The sequence below is a fragment of the Sarcophilus harrisii genome, chromosome 3 (assembly GCF_902635505.1).
Source record: "Sarcophilus harrisii chromosome 3, mSarHar1.11, whole genome shotgun sequence".
Classification (NCBI taxonomy): Eukaryota; Metazoa; Chordata; class Mammalia; order Dasyuromorphia; family Dasyuridae; genus Sarcophilus; species Sarcophilus harrisii.
In genome coordinates this window covers 355,320,366-355,346,841 of record NC_045428.1, presented here as the reverse complement: position 1 = coordinate 355,346,841, position 26,476 = coordinate 355,320,366, and the positions used below count along the sequence as shown (strand labels likewise).

Genomic DNA, 26,476 nt, shown 5'->3' with positions numbered 1-26,476 from the left:
ATCTCCATTTGTTGGACAAGGATCTCATCTTCAGCATATCAAGAACTGAATTAATATTTATAGATATCTTAAAGCCTTGGCATCCCCCCTTCCCTTTTTGTCCCACATTACTATAATGGTCACATAGGACTAAGTAATATTTTGCATTTTGGTTTCATGAGCTTTCATTAAAAATAATTCAGTACTCAATATATAGCTTGGTAGGAATTCAGAAAGCAAACAACTGGGGCATACTTGAAGCATGGTAAAAACTGACAAATTATGTCCCAGTGAACTTTTATGAGAGAAGCTGCCTATGGATGATGAAAATGGCTTGTAATTTGATTAAACTTATTGTAAAAATCATTTCATGCTAGCCATATAACTAGATTGTGAGTTCTTTAAAGGCAAAGAACTTGTCTTCTGCTTCTTATGCATTTTCTTCAGCATCTTGAGCAAAGATTCTTAATCTGGGATCCATAAGTACTCCTAAGAAAAACATGGATAAATTTTGGAAGGTCCATGAACTCAGAAGGGAAAATAATTTCATCTTTATTTTCATTAATCTCTAATTAAAATTTAGTATTTCCTTCATTTTCATAAAACAATCTTTGGCAGGGGTCTAGAAAAGGTTAAGAACCCTTGATCTAGAGAAAGACTCATAGTAGTGATTCAACTAAATCCATTGCATTTTTCATCCTGCAATTATGTATTAAAGCTAGTCACTAGAAGGGATAACTAATTAAGACATGGTTCCTGCTCTCATGGAATTACAATCTAATAGGAGAAGATATGAATTACATGCAAATATGGAATCCAATAAAATAAATATGAAATAATTATAGTTTAGAATGAAGGATAGTAAGATTCTAAGAGAAGTTCTTCATGCTTTTCCGGGTCAAAGAAAGGAAAGATCATTTTTCACTGGATGAATCAAGGAAGACTTAATGGGAGAAGATAGTTTTTAAAGTGGGCTTTGGAAGAACAAGATTTCAAAAGATATACTTGAAGGTGAGTGGAGAGAAAAATGGGAATGGTATTTTGGAAATTGAGAAGAGCTTGAACAAAAGCACAGAGGTGAGAAAGAGCCGAGTGTTTACAAGTTATTTAGTCAGTAATTTAGATCAGCTGGATTATAACTCACAGAGAGGAAGTCTGTATGAGATAACACTGAAAAGGTAAGGAGTTACTTAAGCTGTGGAAGGACAAACTATAAGATAAGTGATTATACTTTACACTCATTGATGAATTTCGAACAGAAACCTGACATGATCAAATCTATGAATAAAACAGATTAATGTGAGGAAAATCTAAAGAATAGATTAGAAAAGGGAGAATCTAGACATGGAGCCATCAATTAATAAGTTATTTCATTGGTTCAGGTCAATGGTAATGAGTCTTATATTAAAGGAAAGGCAAGTAAGAATAGGAAAAAAAAGCAAGGGGGTGTCACAAATCCAAGAAATATTTCAAAGGTAGAATCAGCTGGACTTAGGAACTGATTGGATGTAGAATTTTAAAAAGTGGAAATTGAGTTTCTTTCAAACTGTTATTCTAAATCAGATTCAATAGCAGAACCCGAAGTACATCATCTTTCAGATAAACTAACTGTATGCCAGACAACTCTGTTACAACTGAACTGTAAATGGCTCACATCAGCACATTCTGTCAACTTTATATAAACCTCATTTTATGTAACATGATTATAGATCTTCCAAACACTGCTTTGTACCTGCAGCTTGTGGATTGATTTTCTTACTATTCTGTGCCAGTCCTGACTGTGAGCATAAGCATAGACTGGTTAAGAGGACTCAGGAGTAGGAGGCAGGAGGCAAATATTGTCATTTCCTTCTTCTTTTTGGGTCCTCATTTCCTCATGTGCAGAATGGAAAGAATAAGTCATAAGATGATTTACATTTAAAACAATTTTTTACAACCCAGATATGGTGAATAGGGAAAGCTTCTCATAGGTTGTGGGGGAGAGGTACCCGCTTCAATTCAACTTAAGAAATTATTGTGATCATATGCAAGACACTAGCCTAGGTTCTGGGAATATAAAGACAAGAAAAGGGGGGGGGTTAGGGAGGGAGGAAGAGAGACACAGGAAAAGAGAGACAGGAAAAGAAAGCTGAAGGAAGGAAGAGAGAAAGGAAAAAAGAAAAGAAAAAAGAAAGGAAAAGAGAGAAGGAAGAAGGAAGGAAAAAAGAAAGAGAGAAAGAAAAAAGGAAGGAAGAAAGGAAAAAAGAGAGAATGAAAAAGAAGTAAAGAGAGAAATGAAGGAAAGAAGAAAGGAAGGAAGGAATGAAGAATATCTGCCCTTAAGAATTTTGCTCTGCTGGAACAGAAAGGGAGAGGAGGTAATAATAAAACAATATGTAACCATAAACATGTATAAAATAACAAAATTATTTCAAAAGAGAAAAAGAATGCTAGCAACTGATGTCTTTCTTTTCTTATTTTTCAACCAATAATCCTAGAGTCCAGACCTGTCTTACTGTAACTAGAAATTAGAGCCAGTTAACTTTTCTAACATGCCCCAAGCTCCTTGTTAAAAAAAAAAAACAAACAAATATTTAATTGTCACAGTGAATTCTTGACTGTCCACAGGTATATTACTGGTAACATGATTATTTAAGGGCACATCTTCCTTGTAATTTATTGGTGATGTCTTCCCATCTCTTCTCCCTATTCCTCTAGTCTAGTCCCATGTTGACTTGGCAAAATAACTTTTATGAAAGTCACCTTAGGACTGGGGCTCTCACTGGAAATTTGGATTCATCAAGTGGGAAATTAAGAGTGATACAATCAGAACTTGTCCTATTTGGAGTCTAGAAATGCATCTTAGGTGCCCAGTGCCTTCCGTTTCCATTCTTCTCTGGGGGAAAAATCACTAGTTTGGGATACGCCTCCTGTGGGTTACAGAAATGTCTCACTGTGCCTTCTAATTATTGTGATGAACCCTCTATATTTTTGGCTCTAGGTAAATGTCCAATAATAGTTTTAATAATAGTTTCTGCAGCACATGGATTTTCCCTGGAGCCTGCCCATCTAACTAATGAGTAGGGCCAAACCTGCTTAGCTTATAAGATCTGGCAAAATTACAGTGTGAAATGGTAAAGCTGTGGGCTGTTGTACAAATTATCCCGGGTCTGTCTCTTGTATTGCCCTGCGGAGCTTATCTAAGCCCAGAGCTTCCAGAGGCTTCAAAAAACGCTGACTTCAAAGAGAGTGCTGCACTAATATGAACTCCATAGGGCATGTACATAACAAATAAGTAGCAGGCCCACAGTGCCTACCCTTTAGGTAAGAGCAAAAAAAAAAAGGTACTTGGTCTATTGGAAATTTTCACATTGACAGGAGAGTGTCATAATTATGTTTCAAACACTTTAAGAACATTCTTTTCAACTTGGAAAAAAATCATTCTCATAAGCCAAGCAAAGAATTATGTGGTCCCCAAATCCCCAAACCCTCAATCTAAGGAGAATTATGAAATTATTTTGGATGACTGGGATAGAGGTCTTTCCAAAGGGTGGGGTTTAATCACATGAGTGAGCACCCCCACCCCCAAAGCAATGACCTAGAAATCTGTATAAGGCAATAATGGGCTTTCAAATAAATCAAACCCAAACAAACACAAAAACTCACTGGAACATCTCCCATTGGCAGGCTACAAAGTGGTAATAACAAGTTTTGGAAACTAAAGTTGGATTCTGGAGTATTAAAGATAGTGCAGAGACTTTAACCCAAAGTCAACACTTGTGAGAAATTTGGAATGATCCACTTCCCACAATCTCCTCAGCTCAGAGTCTGACAATTGTAATTATTTTTCATCAGCCTGACAGCCAAGTTTGCTTCCTGTTGTGATAATATACCTGCTACTATCCTGATGACATTGGAGAAATTGTTCTTTCTTTGATAGGTATGTTCATTTTTGAAGCTAATATTCTATATTTTTCTAATCACTTTTTTACATTATTCATTAACTAATCAGTATTCAGGCTCTTGATGATGGCATATAACTTATGAAATAGAGGGAAACCCAAAAATATCCCTCCAATTTTCAAGAAAAGGCAAATTCACCTGTGACAAAAAACAAACCAAATTAAATATTTGTACAAAACTGGCATTTATTTCTCTCCTTCTCATGTCTGCCAAATGTTTTACTGACCTTGTCTCATTTGATCTTTTTTCTTTTTTAAAATTCTGAACTTAACCAACACCAAATAAGATGATATGTCCATATGTATAAAGTAGAACAGAAAAAGTGGAATACACAAGAAGATATTTCTGATCTACATTATAAACAGTGAGCTTTTCTTTTTGAAACTCTAATAAACATGCAGCTGTCTTACCTATCTATATTTCCTTCTGATTTTCTCTTTTATGCATTTAACAAATGGTTCAAACAGTTTTCTTTTGTTGGTATTTTTTTTTTCATTTTGGTAATACTGCTACTACCTTCCTCCCATCTCATTTGCTCTTTACAGAAACCTTGTGGAGAATGCAATAATTTGATTCCTGACTTTGAAAGGAGGAAAGCCTTTATATAAAATCTGGTCTTTTGATTATTACTAAGTGGGCATCCACTGGTAAGTCATTTAATCTTTGTTTACCTCAGTTTCTCCAACTACAAAATGGGGATAATGATAGAGGGTTATTGTGAGTATTAAATAAGATAATATTTGTAAAGCACTTAGCACAGTGTCTGGGACCTAATAGATTCTATAAAAATACTAGTTATTATTAACTTCAGAAATATTATGATATAATAGCACAATATTGATGTTATATTATCTATATTATCCTGTTATGTATAATTTCATATAATTATTATTATAGGGTTTTCATTATTCATTTTTTATAGATAATTAATAGATATAGATAATACAGCTATTAGATGAGATGCTATTTAAAAATATTCTGTGATCATTCTTAGGAATCCCATAAATATTGTTAAGCTATTGAAGGATTGCAATTGAATGATAAGAGAGTTAATGTATAAAAAGTAATTTAAAAATTTATATATTCACAACTTGGGAGGAAAAGTAAACAATATGATAAGTACATATGCTTAGAAGGAGATGATAAAAGAAAGAAAGGGCTGGAAAAGCCTCCAAGCAGTGTTATAACATAAGGGATAAGGGCTTGAAATGACATAAGGGGAAGGAATCCTTTAATAAAGATAGTGTTAAGGGATTACTTGAATGAATAAAAATGGTTGGAACAATATGGGAGGCTAGGCTGCTTTAGAGTCTGTGAACCTGTTGGCCAAATAGAACTTGAACTGGGATATCAGTCAGTACCTGTGACTTTGGGTGAAGTCTGGGAGTAGTCAACAAGTAATTAGGTAAAAGGGAATTAAACTGAGGGCTATACTTCTGTTTCTGTCAGGGTCTGAGATTGAAAAGTCAGGCATTTTGGAAGTAAAGTCATTAGTGGATAAATGCCTAATGAGAGATTATTATTGGGTGGAGATTGATATGAAAAATACTAATTTCATCAAGAACACAAAAAAGAGGAAATAGATACAAATCTATACTTCCCCCCTCACCCCTTTACAACCTAGCTGTTAATTCCCACCTATCTCCTCCTCTCTAGGACTCAGCTATATTACTACTTTCTTTTTTTAAGAAATATCTTTCCCTCTTATCAGTGTTTATTGTTTTTAAATCATTGGATTATTTGAATTAAAAATGGTATTACTCTCTAGGCGATAAGGCAAAGGGGAAATGTGCACAATGGTCAAGTTGACTTGATCAGAGACATTGGAGAAGAGAGGAAGGTAATGTAGGTGAGGATTGCTGATCCATATAATAGAATAAAGGCAGAGGCCCAGGAATCTATCTCCAGATAGATAAGAGGCCAGGGAATACACATACAATGAATAGACTGAAGGCCAAGGATCTTTCTCTAACTACATACAAAGGCAGGAATGGTGTCCAGAGAATGAATGTGAAGACCAAGAATTTGTGCCTAAGTAAATAGAAGGCTAGGAGAACACTTAGAAGTGTCAGAAAGGCTAATCTTGGCTGGAGAAGATGAATATATTGTGCTTTAGGCCTGAACACTGAAGTGAAAGAGCCAAACACCTTAAAAATTTGGTTGGTCAGAAGCAGATCAATAAATACTATTATTTAAAGATATTACATTTGTTGGAGAAGTTTCACTGACGCCTTGTTGGTTTTTTACAACAAAGTAATTTCCTAATATTTGTTCTACTCCTTAGTACCCTTTCTCTTATAACAAAGACAGATGAGCAAAACTAACCAACTCAAGGGAGCATATCTATCAGAGTATGCAGTCATCCTCTTTAACAGTCCCTCTTCCTTTGTATTGAGAGGAAGCAGGTGTGGGTGTGCTTCACTGTAAGACCCAATCTAAATGAATTACTGATTTTTTTACGTGTGGACTTTGTGTCCTCCAATGCAGATCATAATACACCTATATACTTCCTTATCTTGGGTGATTCTAATTCAGATTCTTCCATATATTATAGTTAACAAATCTACTAAATCAACTGAAAGCCTTTCCCTAACTCTTCTAATATTTCATGGATACCAGTATAATACCTTTTCTCTTTGTCTTTTTTTTTTTCCTGAGGCAATTGGGATTAAGTGACTTGCTCAAGGTCACACAGCTAGGCAGTGTTAAGTATCTGAGACCAGATTTGAACTCAGGTCCTCCTGACTACAGGGCTGGTGCTCTATTTACTGGGCCACCTGGCTGCTCTATGTCTTTTATTTTTTGATCATGCTGCATAAAGGACCCACTGACTTTTCTGGTGATTTTTTCGTACCTCTTCTTGCAACTAAAGTATCATAGGAAATATGCTGGAGCCTATTTATTGATCGTTTTTATGCACTTTGTAATTGTCCTTTAGATCACCTGCAGTTTTGATTTTTCATTATATTCTGTGATCTAAAACTATATAATATAACTGGTAGAAAAAAGTGGTTTTAACAGCAGAGAGCTGCTTGGGTTACTGAAAGCAATGCATGATTTCCCAAATGCTATCCTTTCCATTTTATTCAGGAAACATTATCAGACACCTATGCTGGGAAAGGGAGCTAGGTCAGCAAGATATGAGTTCAAATTTGATCTCAGATACTTCCTAGGGCAAATTACTTAGCTACTATTTGCTATAATCCATTGGAGAAGGAAATGGCAAACCACTTGGACATCTTTGCCAAGAAAAGTACTGCTGTGCTGTTATAGAATCACAATGAGTTGCTCATGGCTGAACAACAACTCTGGGGGAGACACTGTGCTATTATTTTTGTTGTTTTCAATCATTTTAATTGTGTTTAGCTCTTTGTGATCCCATTTGAGGTTTTCTCGGCAATGCTACTATAGTTGTTTACCATTTCCTTTTCCAACCCATTTTATAAATGAGGAAATTGAGACAAACAAAACTCCTGCCCACAAGAAGTTCAGATTCTACCAAAATTCTATCCTTACATTGTTAAAAGGAATATTTCGTCCACTTGTTATTATTTGCATTTATAAAAGGATGACACTTAGCTCTTAATTGTTCTGTAATTGTTTAATTTCCATATAGTAATAAATTGATATGTCACCATATTGATATACAGTGAGTCTTAGAAAAGATGGACAAAGATGAAGTGTCACCAAGAAGGAGCTAAGTCTTGGTAAATACCATAAGTTGGAAAGAATTAGAAAGGAAAACATGTAAGATGAAAGCAAATTTGTTAGTTATAGAGCAATCATTCCAAAGAACACAGTAAAATGGGCAGATGGCTCTGGAGTGAGACACTGGGGAAATAGGGTTGAAGAATATAGGAATAAAGGAGGAGGCAGTTGGGGATGAGCAATGAAGTTTGTGCATTGGCTGCTGGGTTCAGAATATGAAGGAATAGAGATAATGCTAACTAATGAGGAATGAGTCCAGGCAAGAGTATCAGTGGTTGGAGAGAAGTTTGTGGAAGGAGGCAGGTGATTAGACTATTTAAAATCATTGTTGGAAATTCAATTTTGTGACAAGAGGTAATGTTGTATTCTGTGAGTCCACAAAGGTGGCCTAATAACACAAAATCCAAGAGAAGGTATGGCCTGAGAGAATCAGGTCAGGAAGCAAGAGCTGGAGAAGGCTCTGGGGGCAAGATAAAAGTCTGAGAGGTAGGTGGGCCATATCTGGAGCTGATTCAGTGGATAAGGATGGAGGTCAAAATTTAGCAGTTAGTTTAAGGGCTGACATTAGGTGCAGAGGAAGGTCCTAGATCAGAAACAGAAGTGGTAAGCTGATTGGCAGTGAAACAGAACTGAATGGGAGAGCCTTGAGAAAAGAAAAGACAGGATTGGGCCCGACACTAGGCCCAATGGGAAGGCTCTAGGGCAAAGGAAGGTGGACAGATCTCATAATATTCTTGCAGATAAATTATGGTGAGATGTTGGTTAGATGATAGTACAGTTGTACTCATTCTGAAATGATTGAATGAGAGGTTTCTGATGAATGCAGTGACCAATCAGGAGTTTGGATGACACTGTAAAATGAGACTCTTAAGAGAAGTGGTAGACTCTAGGTATAGAATCAGACAGACATTGTGAGACATGACCAATATGTTGATTTGTTTGGTTTAACTCTACTTCTCTGCTGCAATGGAGGGTTCAGGACTGAGCTGATGAGAATTATTGGGAAGTGATAAAATATTGCTAAAAAAGGGGAAAAACCCCAATAATTGGCTGAATAATCTATCCCAAAGAGTAACAATTAATAAATGGATATTAACCAGGATGGAGAATACTAAGGGAGTGATTGTATTCTGACTGGTTTTTTGTTTTTTTTTTTTACCATTTAATACTTTTGTTATTAAAATAGCTGGAAGCATGAAAACCATGTTTATCAATTATTTTTCAATGGGTATTTTGTCTTTATCATGTAAACAATCTAGCATTTAATTTTTCCATATCATAAAACTCCTGGAAGAAGTTAATCAGCTAAAGAGCCAACCCATAAACACATATGTAGCAAAAATAAACCACACAATGATTTCCTATTTAATTAGAGTTCTCACCAATTCCATGGGGCTTGAATCTTTAAACAACTACATTGATTAGGCCATTATTCCACACGTTTAACATGAGATAGAAAAGCTATTTGGAAGTAAGGTTTAACAAATTTTCAGATTATAAAAAGTTGAAAGGAACTGCTAATGTATTGTCAGCATCCAAAACTAATTTTTTTAAAAAAAGGATCTGGGCAGTCAAAATGATGAGCAGAATCTAATAAGATTAAGTTAAAAAGAAATAAACATAACATTTAAAAAAATCAATAATGTATTGGATGGGAGAGCTGGGACTAAACATTGGTTTTGCATGAAAAACTGAGAGTTTTAAGAGACTTCTTAGAAATGAATATTTTAATGGGTCTATGATCCCACAGAGGCAGGGAATACAGATTATGGCAGATCCCCACCTTCTTATAGTGGGCAACTCTTGTCTGTGAACTTCTATAAATCGTCCACCGAAAATCCATCCAACATTCTTTGGTTCTCTTTTCATTATAGATATTCTGTATGTAGCTCTTGCCACTTGACTAGTCATTTTCTTTTTCCAATCATACACTTCTTTGCAAACTCAGTTTGAATCAACAGTAAGAATGGCTATCAAACACTGAGATAATTTGAGGCTGCATTATGAGATGTATCTAAAACACTAAAGATGATAATCCTTATTTACTTTGAAGTCTTAAGACTATGCCTGCAGTGTGATGATCAATCTGGATATCTGAAAGGGATAAACTGTAGAAAACCCAGAGGGGAGTGAATAGGATGATTGGGGACCTGGAGGTCATGTTCTACAAAGATTATTTGAAAAACTGGAAATATTCATCCAGGAGAAAGAAAATCACAGGAGTATGCATGTCAAATGCTAGTTATTTTGTGAGAGTATTAGACTTGATCTTCCTAGCCCCAACCCAGGAGTTTGAAGATCTCTTAGCCCTTAGGAAAATGAGAAAGATGTAGAAAGAAAGATTTAAGCAACTGGGAAGATATTAGAATAGATATGACACAGTCCTTTTTCTTATGAATTTACAATCTGAGATTATAATAATTTATACAAATGACTCTAGTGTATAACATTATAAATGAAAATAGATGAGAGCAGTCTAAATCAGGGTTTCTTATACTTTTTCCAGTCGTGACCGTTTTTCACCAGTAGAAGAAAAAACTATGAGGGCTTCTCAAAAGTTTGAAAGACTCCATCAAGAAGTGGGAGATTCACTATCTTTGGAAGTTTACATAGAGGTATTTCTTTGATCATCTATCAGGAAAAAGAGGTTTCTATTTAGCTGTGGTATGGACTACATGACTTTGGGGGTCTCTATGATTCTATGAAATTCCCTCTCTTTTCCTAATCTCTTGTCTATTGAAATCCTGATTATGTTTTATTTTTATTTTTTAATAACTTTTTATTGACAGAACCCATGCCAGGGTAATTTTTTACAACATTATTCCTTGCACTCACTTCTGTTCCGATTTTTCCCTTCCCTCTCTCTACCCCTTCACCCAGATGGCAAGCAGTCCTATACATGTTAAATAGGTTACAGTAGATCCTAGATACTATATATATGTGTGCAGAACTGAACAGTTCTCTTGTTGCTCAGGGAGAATTGGATTTAGAAGGTATAAATAACACGGGAAGAAGAACAAAAATGCAGTTTACATTCATTTCCTAGTGTTCTTTCTTTGGGTGTAGCTGCTTCTATCCATCCTTGATCAATTGAAACTGAGTTAGATCTTCTTTGTCAAAGACTGATTATGTTTTCAAGGTCCAAATTGCGTCTTCTATATGAAGCCTTCTTGATCATTCTACTTGGACATCATCTCATTATCCAAAATGTAGCTTCTTTTTGTGCTCCTTTTAAGGAATCTCTCACATGTTGTCTTGTATCATTGATGGATATGCATATATTTTTCTCCCCTACTAGATTTTTATATCTTTTAAATAAAAAAATCTTTTAAAATCCTCTTAAAATATAGGAGCACCATACTTGATCATTCATTCTGCCAATCATAAAATTTGTTCTTATCCTTCTCTCTTCAGCCTTTGTTAACTCAGCATTACCCAATTATTGGACTGAGTTTCCCACTAACTCCCCATTCATTCAAGCTATTGAAACCTTACTCTTTTTTAAAAAATTTGATTTATCTATTTAATATTTTCACCAGTTACATTCAAAATACATTTCCAACATTTGTTTTTAAAATTTTTGAGTTCTAGGTTCTCTCCCTTATCCCCACTCACAATTAAGAAAACATATGTGAAATTATTTAAAACATTTCTGTAAAAGTCAAGTTGTGAAAGAAAACATAGGTCTCTTACCCTAATGAAAATAAAAATCCTCATGAAAAATTAAATTAAAAAAAGAGAGAGAAAGAGAGAATGCTTCAACCTGTATTCAGACACAATCAGCTCCTTCTCTGGCTATGGATAGAATTTTTTATCATAAATTCTTCAGAGTAAGCTGTGGATGAGTGGACTACTGAGAATAGCAAAATAATTTACAATAATTACAAAAAAAAATTTACATTTACAAAATAGAACTACTGCTATTACTTTGTATACAGTGTATTTCACTTTGCTTGAGTTCATGGTAGACTTTCCAAGGGTTTTTTTTTTTTTCTGAGATCATACTGCTCATCATTTCCCATAGAACAACAATATTCCATCACAAATACATACCATGGTTTATTGAGTTATTCTTCAGTTGATTGACATCCCCTCAATTTTCAATTTTTTCTTGCTGCTATGAATATTTTTGTCCATATAGGTCATTTTTCTTTTTTGAATCTCTTTTGGTATTCGTGCCTAGTAGTGGTGTTGTTAGGTCAAAGGATATGCATGAATTTATAGCCTTTTGGGCACAGATCTTATCTTTTGATCATTTATCAATTGGGTCATAACTCTTGAAATCTTACTCTTTCTTAAGTCCCTTCTCAGGAGTAAATTTTTTCTTCCCAAACTTCCCTCAAATCTGCATTTAAGTTCTTCCTTATATAATAACTTTTAGTGTACATGTTAAATTTTTTCCAATCATTTTGTAAACTCCTTCAGAGAAGGTACTTTATTTTATCTTTGATTTCTAGCATTCAGTATAGTACCTCCTAGTTCTGTACACTCTGTAACACTGAATTTTGTCATCTGCCCTGCTGCCATTTGTGTATGCTCTTTCCTCACTTTCCAGTTAAAACCTAAACAAATAAATACCTCTATTGTAACTAAACAGGGATCTGCTTATCTCTATGATTTCTTAAAACAAAATGCTATGCTCAAGTACCATTGTCCCATGTTATTTTGTTGTTATTAAAATATAAGTTCTTCGAGGACAAGACTATCTTACTTTTATATTTGTATCCCTAATTTTTAACATTGTGGGAACTCAGAAAGTATTTGAAGATGCTTTTTCATTTACACATTAATTCAATTGCATAAATATTCAGTGAACTCATTTCAATTCAATAAAACTATATTAAGCACCTAATATTTACAAAGCACTATGCTAAGCAACTGGGAAGATACCAGAATAGATATGACACAGTCCTTTTTCTTATGAATTTACAATCTGATAGGAGGTTATAATAATTTATACAAATGACTCCAGTGTATAACATTATAAATGACAATAGATGAGAGCAGTCTAAATCAGGGTTTCTTATACTTTTTCCAGTCGTGACCGTTTTTCACCAGACAAATTTTTATATGACTCCAGGGATATTAGTGTATAACAGATATATAAACCAAACATTTGTTGATAACAAATCATAGTTTTGTGGCTCAATATTCAGTTATGAGGCCCCAAATGAAGTTGTGACCCACAGTTTAAGGAACTGGGCTCTAGATAAAAGGTTATGTGAAGTTTGAGAAGAGGGAGAACTTGGGCTTATCAAGAAGGGTCTCAAGGAAGAGGCAGCATTTGAGTTAGGTCTTGAAGAAGTAAGATTTTTAAAATAATTATTTTCAATTACACGTAAAAGCAATTAGCATTTAAAATTTTTTTTCGGATTCCAAATTCTCTTTCCCTCTCTCCTCTCCCTCCTCCTTCAGTAAATAAGCAATTTGATATAATTTATACATGTGTTGTCCTGTAAAATAGATTTTGATATTAGTTATGTTGTGAAAAAAAAGCTTAGACTAAGGGGAAAAAAATCCAATTTTTTTTTTTTTAATTTTAAAAGTATCCTTTAATCTGAATTCAGACTCCATCAATTCTTTCTCTGAAGGTCAATGGCATTTTGCATCATGAGACCTTTGGATTTGTCTTGGATCATTGTATTGCTGAGAAGAGGCAAGTCATTCACTGTTAATCATCATACTGTTGTTGATTGTTGTTATTGTATACACTATTCTAATGGTTTTGTTCACTTCACTTTGTACCAGTTCATGCAACTTTTCCAGGTTTTTTTCCTGAAAATATCTTGTACCTTATTTCTTATAGATCTATAGTATTTCTGGTAGAAGTCACATATGCATCAGAGAGACAGGACAACTGACTAACATACAAGATCCATGGGAGAATGAACTGGTGGGAAAAGGTGTTATGACATCACAAGAAGATATCTGAGATCCTGCAACATTGGAGGCATGAATTACTCCTCCACATTTTTTCTGATCAAATGTGTTACCTAATTATATGATTCTCTACATGTGTTCTCTATGAATAACTATTCTACCTCCTGATGATATGTATATTTGTGGGAAAGTGTTTTTGAAAGGTTTTGGAAAGAAATATTTTATTGCTGCTTTTCTTTTCTTTTTTTTTTTTGAAGTTTCATTAAATGACTGTGCTTTAAACTAAGTGTGTCTTCTGACTGGCTAGAAATGTTAAATTCTTTGGTGGGAGCTGATGAGTTGTGATTTTGAACAGAATTTTGGATTAAAGTATCAATAGATCTAAAATTGGAAGACAGAAGTCATCACCTAACCCTCTCAACTTATAGCTAAGGAAACTGAGGCCTGTAGATGTATGTGTGTGTGTGTGTGTGTGTGTGTGTGTGTGTGTGTAGAATAAAGCTGCTGTTCAGGATCACACAGAATAAATATCAGAAGCAAAAAGAATCCACAATTCTTATTCACAATGTAGTTTGAACCAGAGGTTCCCCAAGATAGTCTTTTCTGTGATATCTGTGAACAAGTTAAGTATCCCCAGGCACACAATAGAAGTTTATAGAGACTAAAAAGCTTACTTGAAACACTGGACAATATCTGTAGACAGAAAAATTCTGTAGCCTCTCATAAGATGCAGATCCTACTCCTTACAATGAATCTCAGGTATTTTAAATTTGGATCACTATAATTATAGAAAGATTTCAAACTATTGAATTAAGTTTGAGCTTAATAATATTATCATAATTAAGGAGATAGGGGTAAATTTTGAAATATAAAGTGAAATAATAAAAGAAAATTTGAAACAATTAAAAATTTTTCCCCAGTGAGTTGTTCTTTGTGTTATCATTTTTCAATAGCAATCTGATATAATCTGCAAATGGCACAGTAGCATTTTAAGCAGGTCTGCTCTAAGGATTCAGTTTTGTTTCTAGTAATCCAACAGAACTAAGATAAATTATATAAAAGAGGGAATTTTAAAGAAGGGAAATACAAAATAATGTTTGATTATCTCACAGCTAGGTAGGAAATAAATCTGACTGATGCTAGACAAATCAAGTCCTCCAATATTTCATTTAAACAATGTCTGCTGAAAATTCTTTCCTTGTTTGTTCCCACTATAATAGGTTTATTCCTTTGACAACTGTAAATTTAATACAGTTGACAGAAAAGGACAAATGAGAAAAACAAACATTTGAACTTATAATCAGTCCCACACAATTTAATACTTAAATAAATTTGCCTGAATATAAGCCTCTCTTGAATATAAGCTACACTTCTCAAATGAAATTTCTTTGAAAAAAAAGATATATATATATATATATATATATATGCATATATGAATTACACATGCAAACTGAGCCGCAAAACTCATTGCTGTGAAATACTCTCCTCCTTGATGGATATCAATATCCTGTATCTATGTGAAATGCAGATTTAGAAGATAAAGAGCAAAAGTGGAAGAGAATTTAGTCTCTTCAGTCTTTGAAGGCTGCTGGTTTCCAGCTTTGAGAGAGAAGATGGATGATACAAACCCCATTTCAATTTGTGTAAAGGAGAAAAAGATTCTTTGAAAAACTCAAGGTGAGATGAATTGGCAGTCTCCATTATGCTCCTATCCTCAACTTGCTACACTATTGGTTTTGAGGAATTTTTCCCTTTTGTAAAATTTGGAATTCTGGTTGAACTGACATACTTTCCTTCCAATGGGATTGCTTCTTTAATGTATTATCTGGAGCATATTCTCATATGTATACTTTCTCTGGCACATCTCTTCTCAATTTGGGTAAATTAGTTTTTTTGATATTTTCTATATATGTGGTTACTCTGGAACTGGTATTTGATAGGAAGAAAGTCAATTCTTGGATACAGAGCTTTAAGATCTTTTCTTATTGAGAAATAGTGATTAAGAGATTGGCTTGACAGGCTGCTCTCAAAAAAAACCTGGAAAGTCTTCCATGAATTCAAGCAAAATGAAATGTATTGTGTACAAGATAATAACAATATTGTGGGTTGATCAACAATACAATGAGCCGGGACAACTCAGAAAGAGTTATGATAAAAAGAATTGATTATGTCTGAATACGGATGGAAGCATACCTTTTTTTTTTAAACTTTATTTTTCTTGAGTTTATTTTGGAGAGGGGGATTTGTTTTCTTTTATAGGATGACTTTTATGGAAATGTTTTATAACTTTATATGTGCCTTCTCAATGGGGTTAAGGGACTGGGGAAGAAGTGCGAGAATATGGATCTTAAAAATTTAAAAACAAATGTAAAAAGTTGTTTATGTGTAACTGGGGAAAGTAAAATCATCAAATAAAGTTCACAAAAAATATAAAAAATAGAAGGTAGCAAAAAAAAAAGAGAGTTGTCTTGAACCTGAAAACTACATCCTCTAGACTAATAATATTTAAGGGAGCAGATAGATATAATTCTAGTCTAGTATACTCCTCTCTAGCAGATTTGTGACTGTCAGTCCAAACCTCATGCTTCCTTTCTTGGTAGAACTTAGAATATCCCTTGGAAAAAATAGGAAAGAAATACTAGAGATGTCCATTTTGACTTCCTGTGAGTGTTGCACTCAACTCCTAGTTCCATATTGCACATAAAATATTTGATTAATTAACAGGATGATCAGCAAATTAAGAGTGGAGTGCCAAATAGGCCAGGAAGTATGTTTTTATATAGCCCTTGAGCTAAGAGTAGTTTTATGTTTTTAAATACAAACTTTATTTTGAAATATAACCATTCTTAGCTTTAGGACTACTCAAAAATAGGTTTCAGGTCAGATTTGACCTTTTCTTATTGTAGCTTCTTTATTCCTTGATTAAAATATATGTACTGTTAAAAATGAAGGTTGGCAAATCAATTCCAATAGAGCAGTAATGAATTGAACCAGCTACACCCAGCAAAAGAATTCTGGGAGATGGCTATGAACCACTACATAGAATTCCCAATCCCTCTATTTTTGTCCATCTGCATTTTTGATTTTCTTCACATGTTAATTGTACACTCTTTCAAAGTCTGATTCTTTTTATACAGCAAAATAACTGTATGGACATGTATATATGTATTGTGTTTAACTTATACTTTAACATATATAACATGTATTGGTCAACTTGCCATCTGGGAGAGGGAGTAGGAGGAAGGAGGGGAAACAATGGAACAAAAGATTTTGCAATTGTCACTGTTGAAAAATTATCCATGCATATATCTTGTAAATAAAAAAGCTATAATAATATAAAAGGAAAAAAAATGAAGGTTGGGACAATTGAGATCAGAGGGTCTGCACTTAACCCAACTGGGGTCAAGGAACTAACAGCAATGATGAGTTTATAGAGAATTTATTTGGATAGCTATTTATTTGGATAGTTATATTTGTTCTCTATTTAATCTTGATAGAAGTAAATATTATTAAAAAGTGCTACTTCATTCAAAAACTTTAAATGGATCATTTGGAACAGAGAGGCTAAAAATTCTTTTGCTTTGAATTCAAATCTTCTCTTTCCAGTTAAACTAGCTTATATTTGTCTGCCTCTATATCTGGGCTCCCTCTGCTCAGAATTCCCTTCCCCATTCTTATAGGGGGAAAAAGACATTTTTTTCCCTCCTTGGCTAAATTTTGATTAATTTTCTTATTGTGGCAAGAAAGAAGGTATGTAATCCAAAAGGGAAACGGATAACTCAAAGAAATGTTCTATTTTCATACAGTGAGAGTCAAATTTTGGTAGCCCTCACTTTCCAATTCATAGAGATACATGATAGATAAGTTTTTATTTTAGTACTTACATAGTGTTTTAAGGTTTTCAGAGTGCTTTATAATATTGTAAATTATCTAATTTATCACTCACAAAAATCACTGGGAAATAAGTGCTATGATCATCTCTGTTTTCTGACAAGGAAACTGAGGTAGAAGGATTTTAAGCACTCTGCCAGGGTCACACAGCTAATAAATATGTGAGACCAAATTTGACTTCGGGCCTTTGTGACCATAGGTCTGGTGCTCTCTGCATTAAGCTACCTAATTGGCTATGTTTCCAGTGAAGAAGCACTCCCTCATTTCTGGCTCTATCTTTGCAAATAAAAGCCTATTTGGGAAACAATAGTTACAATAGTTACAGCACCTTATATTTGTGATATTTCATATTGCCTCATTTAACTTTCACAATTACATAGTGATATAGGCAGGGCACTCTCATTCTCTTAGGAAAATGAGTGAATTGAGACTCACTGTAGCTAATGTAATGTGACTTGTAAATGGTGGGCCAGGAACTTCAGTCTCAGGACTCCTTTCTCTTCATCCATCACCAAATTATTAAGTATAAGACATCTTTCTCTTTGTAATTGACTTCCTTTTAAAATATGTAGGTGTTGTTGAGGAATATAATAATGTTATGATTATTAAATCATGTACTTATGTTTCCTGAATTAAGGGAGAGGTTATAAATGTATATGGATGTATTTATAATATATAAAGTAAATTACATATTAGGAGAAAACCTTGGCAAAGAATATTTATTCACTTTGTATTTTTGATTTGTAGTAAGAGAACCAATCTAGTATTTTTTAAAGGCCTCTGAGAAAAATGAGAAAAATGAAAATTTGGCAGAATTTTCAAAGTCCAAAGTTCAATTCATTATATCAAAGAGTTAAGTCACTTTATTTGATATACATTCTGAATTTTCACATCTCTACAGTGAACTACTGTATGGTAGATAAGGCATTGTAGTGAGTAGAGGACCTGACTGCTACTTACCGTGTGATCTTAGCTAAGTTACATGTGAAACTCTGAGCCTGAGTTTTTTCTTCTATAAAATGAGGGGATTGGGCAAAATCATAGATCTAAAACTGGAATAGATCTCAGAGGCTCCCAGGATCAATCCTCTCATTTTAAAGGTGGATATCCTTCTGTATGAAGCTTTCCCAAGTCTCCCAAGTCTTTATGCCTTCTCTCCCAAACTATCTTGTAGTTAACTTTTTGTTTATTTGTTTCACTTGACTTCCCCTTATCTGAACTCATGTTGAACACCAATGTGCCACATAGTTTAACACTATATTCTAACCTAATAGCATTAGCTAATTATTGAATGTGTGTTAATCTCCTTGATAACAGGGAGCATGTCATTGGCCTTTCTTATATGCTGGCAGATTCTTGAGATAATAGTTAACAGTGACCATTTAAATAACACTTTAGAGTTTGCAAAGTGTAAGGTTTCCTTTTGCAGATGAGGACCGAGTCTCAGAGATGTTAAATGTCATCCAAATGCACTCAGCTAATAGTGCTAGAGCAGGGATTCATACCTGATTCTGAAGTCTCCTGACTTCAAGTATTTTCACAGAAGATATTCAATAGATTGTTTATTTGACTTGTTTTTAGAAATTGTGTAGTGTATTATTATTCTTGTAAACAGAGCCAAAGAGAGCTTAGTATGCGTAGTGTCATTGTCACAGATTTGGACTTAGTCTTTTGGACGATGATGGAAATTATAATGATGAGAATGGTGACATTCTTAAACCAATTAAGTTTTCTGAATTCTGGGTTCAGAGTTGTACTTAATATTAAAATATATGCTTCTTCTGGAACTATTTTTATAAAGCTCAAAAGGATGTTAAAAGAAGTATAATTCTGGAAAACTGGCGGTAACTCAAGAATTGGCATTCTGCCTCCAACCCTAAAATTTAATAGAATGTTTTCTTTTTTCCTCCCTTTCCCAATTCTCTGATTCTCTCCCTTTCCCTCCACCTTCTGCATTGCCCTCTTCTTCCTCTCTGTCTTTCCCTTTCCTCCCCTTCTCCTTTTTCTTTTCTCTTCTCCTTCTTCCTCCTTCCTCCCTCCTTTCTCTCTCTCTCTCTCTCTCTCTCTCTCTCTCTCTCTCTCTCTCTCTCTTCCCTTTCTCTTTTTCCCTCCCTCCTCCTTTCCCTCCTTTTCTATTTTTCTCCCACCTCACTCATGTTGTCCTCTCTTCCTCTCTCTACTTTCTCTCCTCACATTCAATGTAACATATAATCACTCTCACTTAAAAAAACTTCAGAAGGAAAGTTCAGAGCTAATATCTAGTATATGACTGTTTAGATATCTAAGAACCCCAGGCAAGGAGTAATGACCTCAGAGTTAGGAGAAAGAATAGTGAACTAATCTAACAAACTCATTCAACTAAACTCTTGATGGAAAAAAGCTATTAGAACCCAGCTGTATGACCTTGGGCAAATCACACTGGACCTCAGTTTCCTCATATGTAAAATGAGGTATTTTGATTCAATCAGAGGTCAGAAACAGTGGCCCACCAGCTGGGTATGATTTTTATTGGTACATCTGGATCCCCATTAGGGTGAATAATGAATCCTCTCAAGTGGACACATTATTCCAGTTAATACAGAATATTTCCATTGCACTGGAACCAATTACCATATTTTACATATAGTGCTAATTTGAATATATTCTACCACTTCAGGGGAATTCATTATTGACATTAATCTGGGCCTGGCTGTATACAGCTGTAAGTTTTTTCTATTATACAAAATAAGCCAATGAGTAGGTATGTTAATTCATCTTATTAGAAGGTAACAGTTATGTCCATAACAAGGAATTGCTAGCCTTGAAGTAATAGAATTTAGGTTTAGAGTTCTCCTGCTTGCCATCACCTTATTCCAAACTGAGTTCTTTTCTGTCCCACACATTCCTTTAGGGTCAGACTCTGTCTGCTTTCCAAAGTTACAATTCACTAATCATATAGACTCATTCTACTAATTTACTGATGGAAGAATGAAAACTCTGGAGGAAACAAGCATGGGGACAGGAGTGAGCTAGTTTCAAATCTCAACTCCAGTGTTTAAGAACAATGTGATGCTTGGCAAATAGCCTATTGATGTGTAAAATGAGGACTAGATGGTCCCTGAGTTCTCCTCTTTCTCTAGATCCTACAATTTGATGACAGTTTGCTACACTAAATTCTCCTCAGGACTTGGCTATACAAGTGGCTTTTGAGATAAAATTTTGATTATTTCAAAAATTCACGATTTTATTAATGTGTGCATTCTCTCCACCAACAACGCAGTTTGCAACTCCTCTATTCTTTAATGGTAGTAGTAGTAGTAGTAGTAGTAGTAGTAGTAATAATAATGATGATGATAGACCAAATTTATATAGGTTTTATGGTTTCAAAGCATTTTCTATATTTCCTGGCTTAAAAATTCATTACCCTGGGTCCAGTCTATGTTGAACCTTTCTTAACTGAGCTGACCTTTTCTCAGACGACAGTTATATATTTGTTTTTGGACTCATACTTGAAGTCACTACAATTGACAAAGTTTGACAGAATTTGCATCCCATTAGTATAGTTTTTGAATACCCAATATAATCACTACAAACAATATGAAGCAAATTAAGATTATAGTGGAACATTAACTTGTTGCACATCCTTTGTTCTCAAAGAGAAGCAATGACATTAGAAAGACATTAACTTGTATAAATTAATAAAATAATTGAAATATTTATAGTAGTAGGAATTAATCAGCATACATATTCATTAAATACCTACTGTGTGCCAGGAACACAGTAATAATGGAAATAAAATGATAGAGATTAAATAGCTCCTGCTGTCAAGAAGCTTACAGCTTAGGGAAGGGAGGTAGCACACATACACGGACACACACACATTATATATATATATATATATATATATTTTTTTTTTAGATATATTTGTGTACATATACACAAATATACATAGGGATGTATTTATGTAAATATATACACATAAAATTTTATACAAAACATACAAAATTATAAGGTAATTTTGATGTGAAGCATTAGCAAATATAGGATTTAAGAAAGAACTTGTGGCTGATTTACTCACAAAGCCTTAATCCTGAATCCTGATACTGTTTTTTCATGGTGGTCTGCTTCCGCCTTTATTTCTATTCTTCTGGTTTGGTGGGACCCCTTATAGCTTTCCCTTCTCTAACTCTGTGGGTCTTCTACACATCATGTTGAGGGCTAGGGTTCTCCTTGATAGAGATTCAGTGCTGGCAAAATGTTTTTTTTAAGGGTCACCAGGGGTTTGGCTAACTTTCCTAATTCAATCAGTGAAATTTCTCTGCCTCTTAATTTTCTGTGATGACATCACATCAACTAATCTGATATGTGTGTATGTCATTTACATATATCTTGGCCATTGTCCCCACAGTAAACTCTCTCCTTATCAATTACAGTACTTTTGTTATATGCCATAGTAACTTAAAAGAAGCTCCAGCATAATCTTTTTTTAATAGTTTTTTTATTTACAAAACATATGCATGGGTAATTTTTCAACACTGGCCCTTGCAAAACCTTCTATTCCAACTTTTTCCCTCCTTCCCCTCACCCTCTCCCCTAGATATCAGGCAGTCCAATATATGTAAATATGTTAAAGTATATGTTAAACACATTATGTATATACATATTTATACAGTTATCTTTCCAGAATAATCTTTAAAACCTTGTGTTTTAAATTTTTTCTCCCTCCCTTCCTCCTATCCCCTCCCTTGATAGCAAGTAATACAATATATTGAACATGTACAATTCTTCTATACACATTTCCACAATTATGGTGCTACACAGGAAAACTTGGATCAAAAAGGAAACCAAATGAGAAATAAAACAAAAATCAAGCAAACAACAACAAAAAAGGTGAAAATATTACGTTGTGATCCACATTCAGTCCCCACATTGCTCTCTATGGGTGCTGATGGCTCTCTCCATTACAAGTCTATTGGAACTGGCCTGAATCATTTCACTATTGAACAGCCACTACCATCAGAATTGATCACTGCATAATCTTGTTGCTGTGTATAGTTTTTCTTGATTCTACTCACTTCATTTAGCATCAGTTCATGTAAAGATCTCCAGGCATTTCTGAAATTATTCTTCCAGCATAATTTTTGTAAGTACCTTTTCCCTAATGTTTTATACAAAGACAAAGTTTATATGGCACAATTCTTAAGCAATTCAGAAATTAGCATTCTTCTATGAGGGAGAAAACCCTTACTTCCAATATCTGGTTATATAATTTCAAAAAACAGACATTTTACAAAATTCTCAAAGGTTACTTCCTCCATTGATGTTTGCTTGATTTTGTGTAGTTTTTTCTCTAGAACTCTGCCTAAAAGTCCACTCAAGTGTCTTCTATAAGTTCAGGATTACAGGTCTTGTGGTTGTTTGCCCTCAACTAAAGTCAGAAATGCCATTTGTGCCCAAATTTCCTTGTTCTCTTTTAAGCTCTTTTGGTGGAGCATTAAGTCTCTCTCTGTATGTATACACATCATATGCATGCAAACATATATACACTCACATATGTATGTGTGCATACATATAGAAAATGTTATTGATCAACTAGTAGATTGTTTTGACGCCTCAGTCCCATGGACATATAGATGGCAAATGCTGAAGGCAGAACTCACACTTAGGTGTTCTGATTCTCAAGTTCAATGCTCTTTCCATTGTAAACTGCAATGTCTCTTAATAAGAGTAAAAGTTTTACAGAACCAAAGCATTTTGCCTACATCATGCCATTCATTCTCCCAACAAAATGTGAGGTAAGCCCTAAAAGAAGCTCTATCTTTATCTTTCAATTGGAGCAACTGGAGCTCAGATAAGGTAAGTGATTTGCTTGAGGTCAACCAGTCAATACTCTCAGCACCAGTTGAAATCTAAATGTCATGGAGATGAATGAGGCTCTTCTTCATACTCTCTTAGTCTCCTTTTACAGTCCAGGCTCCCCTGGGACTCAATCTGGACTCAAACTAAGTGGAGCCCATTGTATATGGGGAGGGGATGAAGCACTTCAGCCTCAGGGGCTCTTCAATGATTACAGTTCATAGGATTATAGGATCCTAGCTTTTGAGCTGGAAGGGACCTTGGAGACCATCCAGTCCAAACCCTTTATTTTATTGCATCAGTTTTCTGATTACCAAATATAGTATTTTCCCCATGATATCAGGCTCTGTATTTGGAGCTCTGTACGGGAAAATAAACCATACTACAGTATTCATAACTGCCTGTAAATACCAATAAAACTTACTATAAACAAAATACCATATTTGATTTCATTAACAAGAAGCATTCACAATATAAGTTTTTTAATTGCTATTTTTATTTGCAGGTAAAATCTCATTTTAATGAACAGGATGAGATGACCAAATTGTTTCATTAAATTCAAATTATGCTTTAATGAAAACCTTTCGCTAGAGAATGTGGAAGTTTTATTTTTTATTTTTTGTTTGTTTAAATAAAGCAAAAGCTTTATTCTCTGCACATAATTTGCAAATGATATCATTTTGGGGATGGGTGTGGGTTAGATGATTTTTTTTTCGGGCTGCCACGTGATGTGAGTCACATAGAGAAGAATATTGAAGACAGTAACAACCAAAAAGAAGAGGCATATTACCTTTATTTCTGCCTCCTGCTGTATCTGAAATTCTAACCCCGCCCTATATCTATCTCTCTTATCTTAACTGTTCCTAGGCTAGACCGAGTTAAGATGCCTCATTCCTAGCCCAAGTACTCTACTTTCAACCCCTGAGACCTACAAATAAAAATATAGTTACAAGGAAAAGTATAAATATTGAACCAAAGAAACAATGTTTTCATTAAATAGCCTGACTGTTTAATGGATGGGGCCTTATGAACACATCTGTTCTACAGAATTTTTTCCCTTTAATAGATTTTATTGAAACCAAATCAGCAAAGCCTAGTTTCTGCAGGTTATCCACTGGGATAGGAAAAAGGCTGAATGAAACAGAACTCATTAAAATGGGATTTTACCTATTTGAAATAAAATGCAAAATGCTATTCTTTAAAATTGTTATTTTAATATTTCAAGAGTCTTCAAAAAATCACGTCTCTATTCCTTAGTAGATATTTTGAAGTCATTCCCTAGTAGCCAACCTTCTAGTAATGAGCATTTCTGAACTGAGCTCAGCTGGTTGTTACATAGCAGACCCTGTATCACTCAGGGGAATTCTTTTTTCTTATCACCACCTCTAGTCTTTCCATTATACAGTCATTCAATTAGGCAATAAGTATGTATTGTGTATCTACTATGTGACAGGCCCCAAACTAAATATTGGGTATAAAAGAGGCAAATGCCATTCTTGATACCAGGAGAAAACAATAAAGGCTTCTGCAGGTTGGTTGGCTAGTCTAGGGCAAATGAAGAGGTCTCTTTAGATGAGTCACATAAGATGGCAAGTGGGCAGCTGAGACTTATCTATATCATTGAAGGAAACATCTAAATTTGTGAGGTCCAAGATTCATTTGAGAATCTTCTGCTCTTTACTCCATGATCATCATCTCTTGAAAAGTCTCCTAATTATATGGTTTCTCTGCATCTAGGATCTTTCCTTTTCAATCAATTCCCCACATTAATCTTGATAAGGCACAGGTCTGACCATATTATTTTTTATTTAAAAATAAAAACAAGCATTTTATAATTGTGTATGTCTAGATATTAAGTATATTTTGGTAGATTGACTCTCAGATATACTATTTTATTATTTCTGTAATACTAAATGAGCTATAGATAGGACACACTATTAAAGATCCCATGAGGCAGAGCTTTGTTCTGCCAAATCAGATGCTTTTTCATAACAACAAATAATAAATAGGTATAATATGCTCTTATATTCTTTAAATCTTTATGTTAATTGTGAAATGGTAAGAATATGGTCCATTGTGGAATATAACTTGTTCCCTAGTAATACCTTCACTGAGGATTCCCTCAATTAATATATAGATGAATATAATAGATCTTTTAGAGATATTGATTGGTAAATACTGATATTCTCCTATTCACTTTTTTCCTGTTATTAATAAGGTTTTAATTTGCTTTGGTATCTTTCTTTCCTTCAGATTCCTGATACCATTTCCAGCATGAAGGCCTTTCCCTATTCCTCACCTCTGTTTTTGAATTACTGTGTTCTGTGATATGGCAGCAGAAAGAAAAAAGTCCCCTGGTCTTCTTCCTCTTTCTTTCTTCCTATATCCTCCAGAGAGTATTTCTTTTTTGCTATTATTATTTTTTTTCACACTCAAACTCAGGAGTTGTCTTTGTTCTATCATTGGCTCTTAAATAGGAGCAAGAGGAGGATTCTATGAAAGCATAATAATCTTTTCTTCTCCTTTTCAGAATATAAGCACTAGATCATCACTTAACCTTTTCTGTAAGTTCAGATGTGTTAACCTTTCTTAAATTTGTTTTGTTCATTTCATTCATATTTCAAAAAATTCGTTTTCTCAACAGGAATGCTTAGATGTAATCACTTCTGTTCAAAGATAACAATTTTGTGGGGAATGTGTGAGTTCATAGATCTCTTCTCAGTGGGGTGGCAGAGTCTTGCTAAATCTTTCCCACTGAGGAGATTTTTCGTGGTTTGTATGGTCATTGTATGGTCATACACATGACGTGGCTTTGAGAGGAAGATCTAGATTAGGGAACAGTGAGTGAAGAGCACAGATGGCTCCAGTGGATTTGTTTTTTCTGTAAGATTTCTATACATAGATTTATTTCCTTTTTCATATTTTTGGTTTTGCTTTGTATGCTATTTGGTATTTTTTTATCATTTTGAGGTAGTAAGGAGAAGTTGGACTTGGACACAACTTCTTAGTCACCTTGCTCTACAGTACAGGATATCCCATATCTTATAATGGAATTTTAAGCTGCTAAAACTTTTTTTGGCCATCCTATATGATTCTATATGTAACCTGTGTCTCATACTGTTACTCAATTTGTTTTCTCAGAGACTGGGTTCAGTATTGAACATTTCTCAGTAAAAATCTCAATAAAAATATTCATTTCATCTTCACCCAGAAGTTTTCTTCTCAATAACAGAATATGGTT

General features: G+C 34.3%; 1 long non-coding RNA gene across 1 annotated transcript; it reads left to right on the top strand.

The window, feature by feature from the left end:
• Positions 1-3,638: 3,638 nt before the first annotated feature.
• Positions 3,639-10,354, top strand: LOC116422077. The gene is made up of 3 exons (XR_004232666.1): positions 3,639-3,898; positions 4,467-4,568; positions 10,136-10,354. It is a non-coding gene; the product is annotated as an uncharacterized LOC116422077 (long non-coding RNA).
• The last annotated feature ends 16,122 nt before the right edge of the window (positions 10,355-26,476 follow it).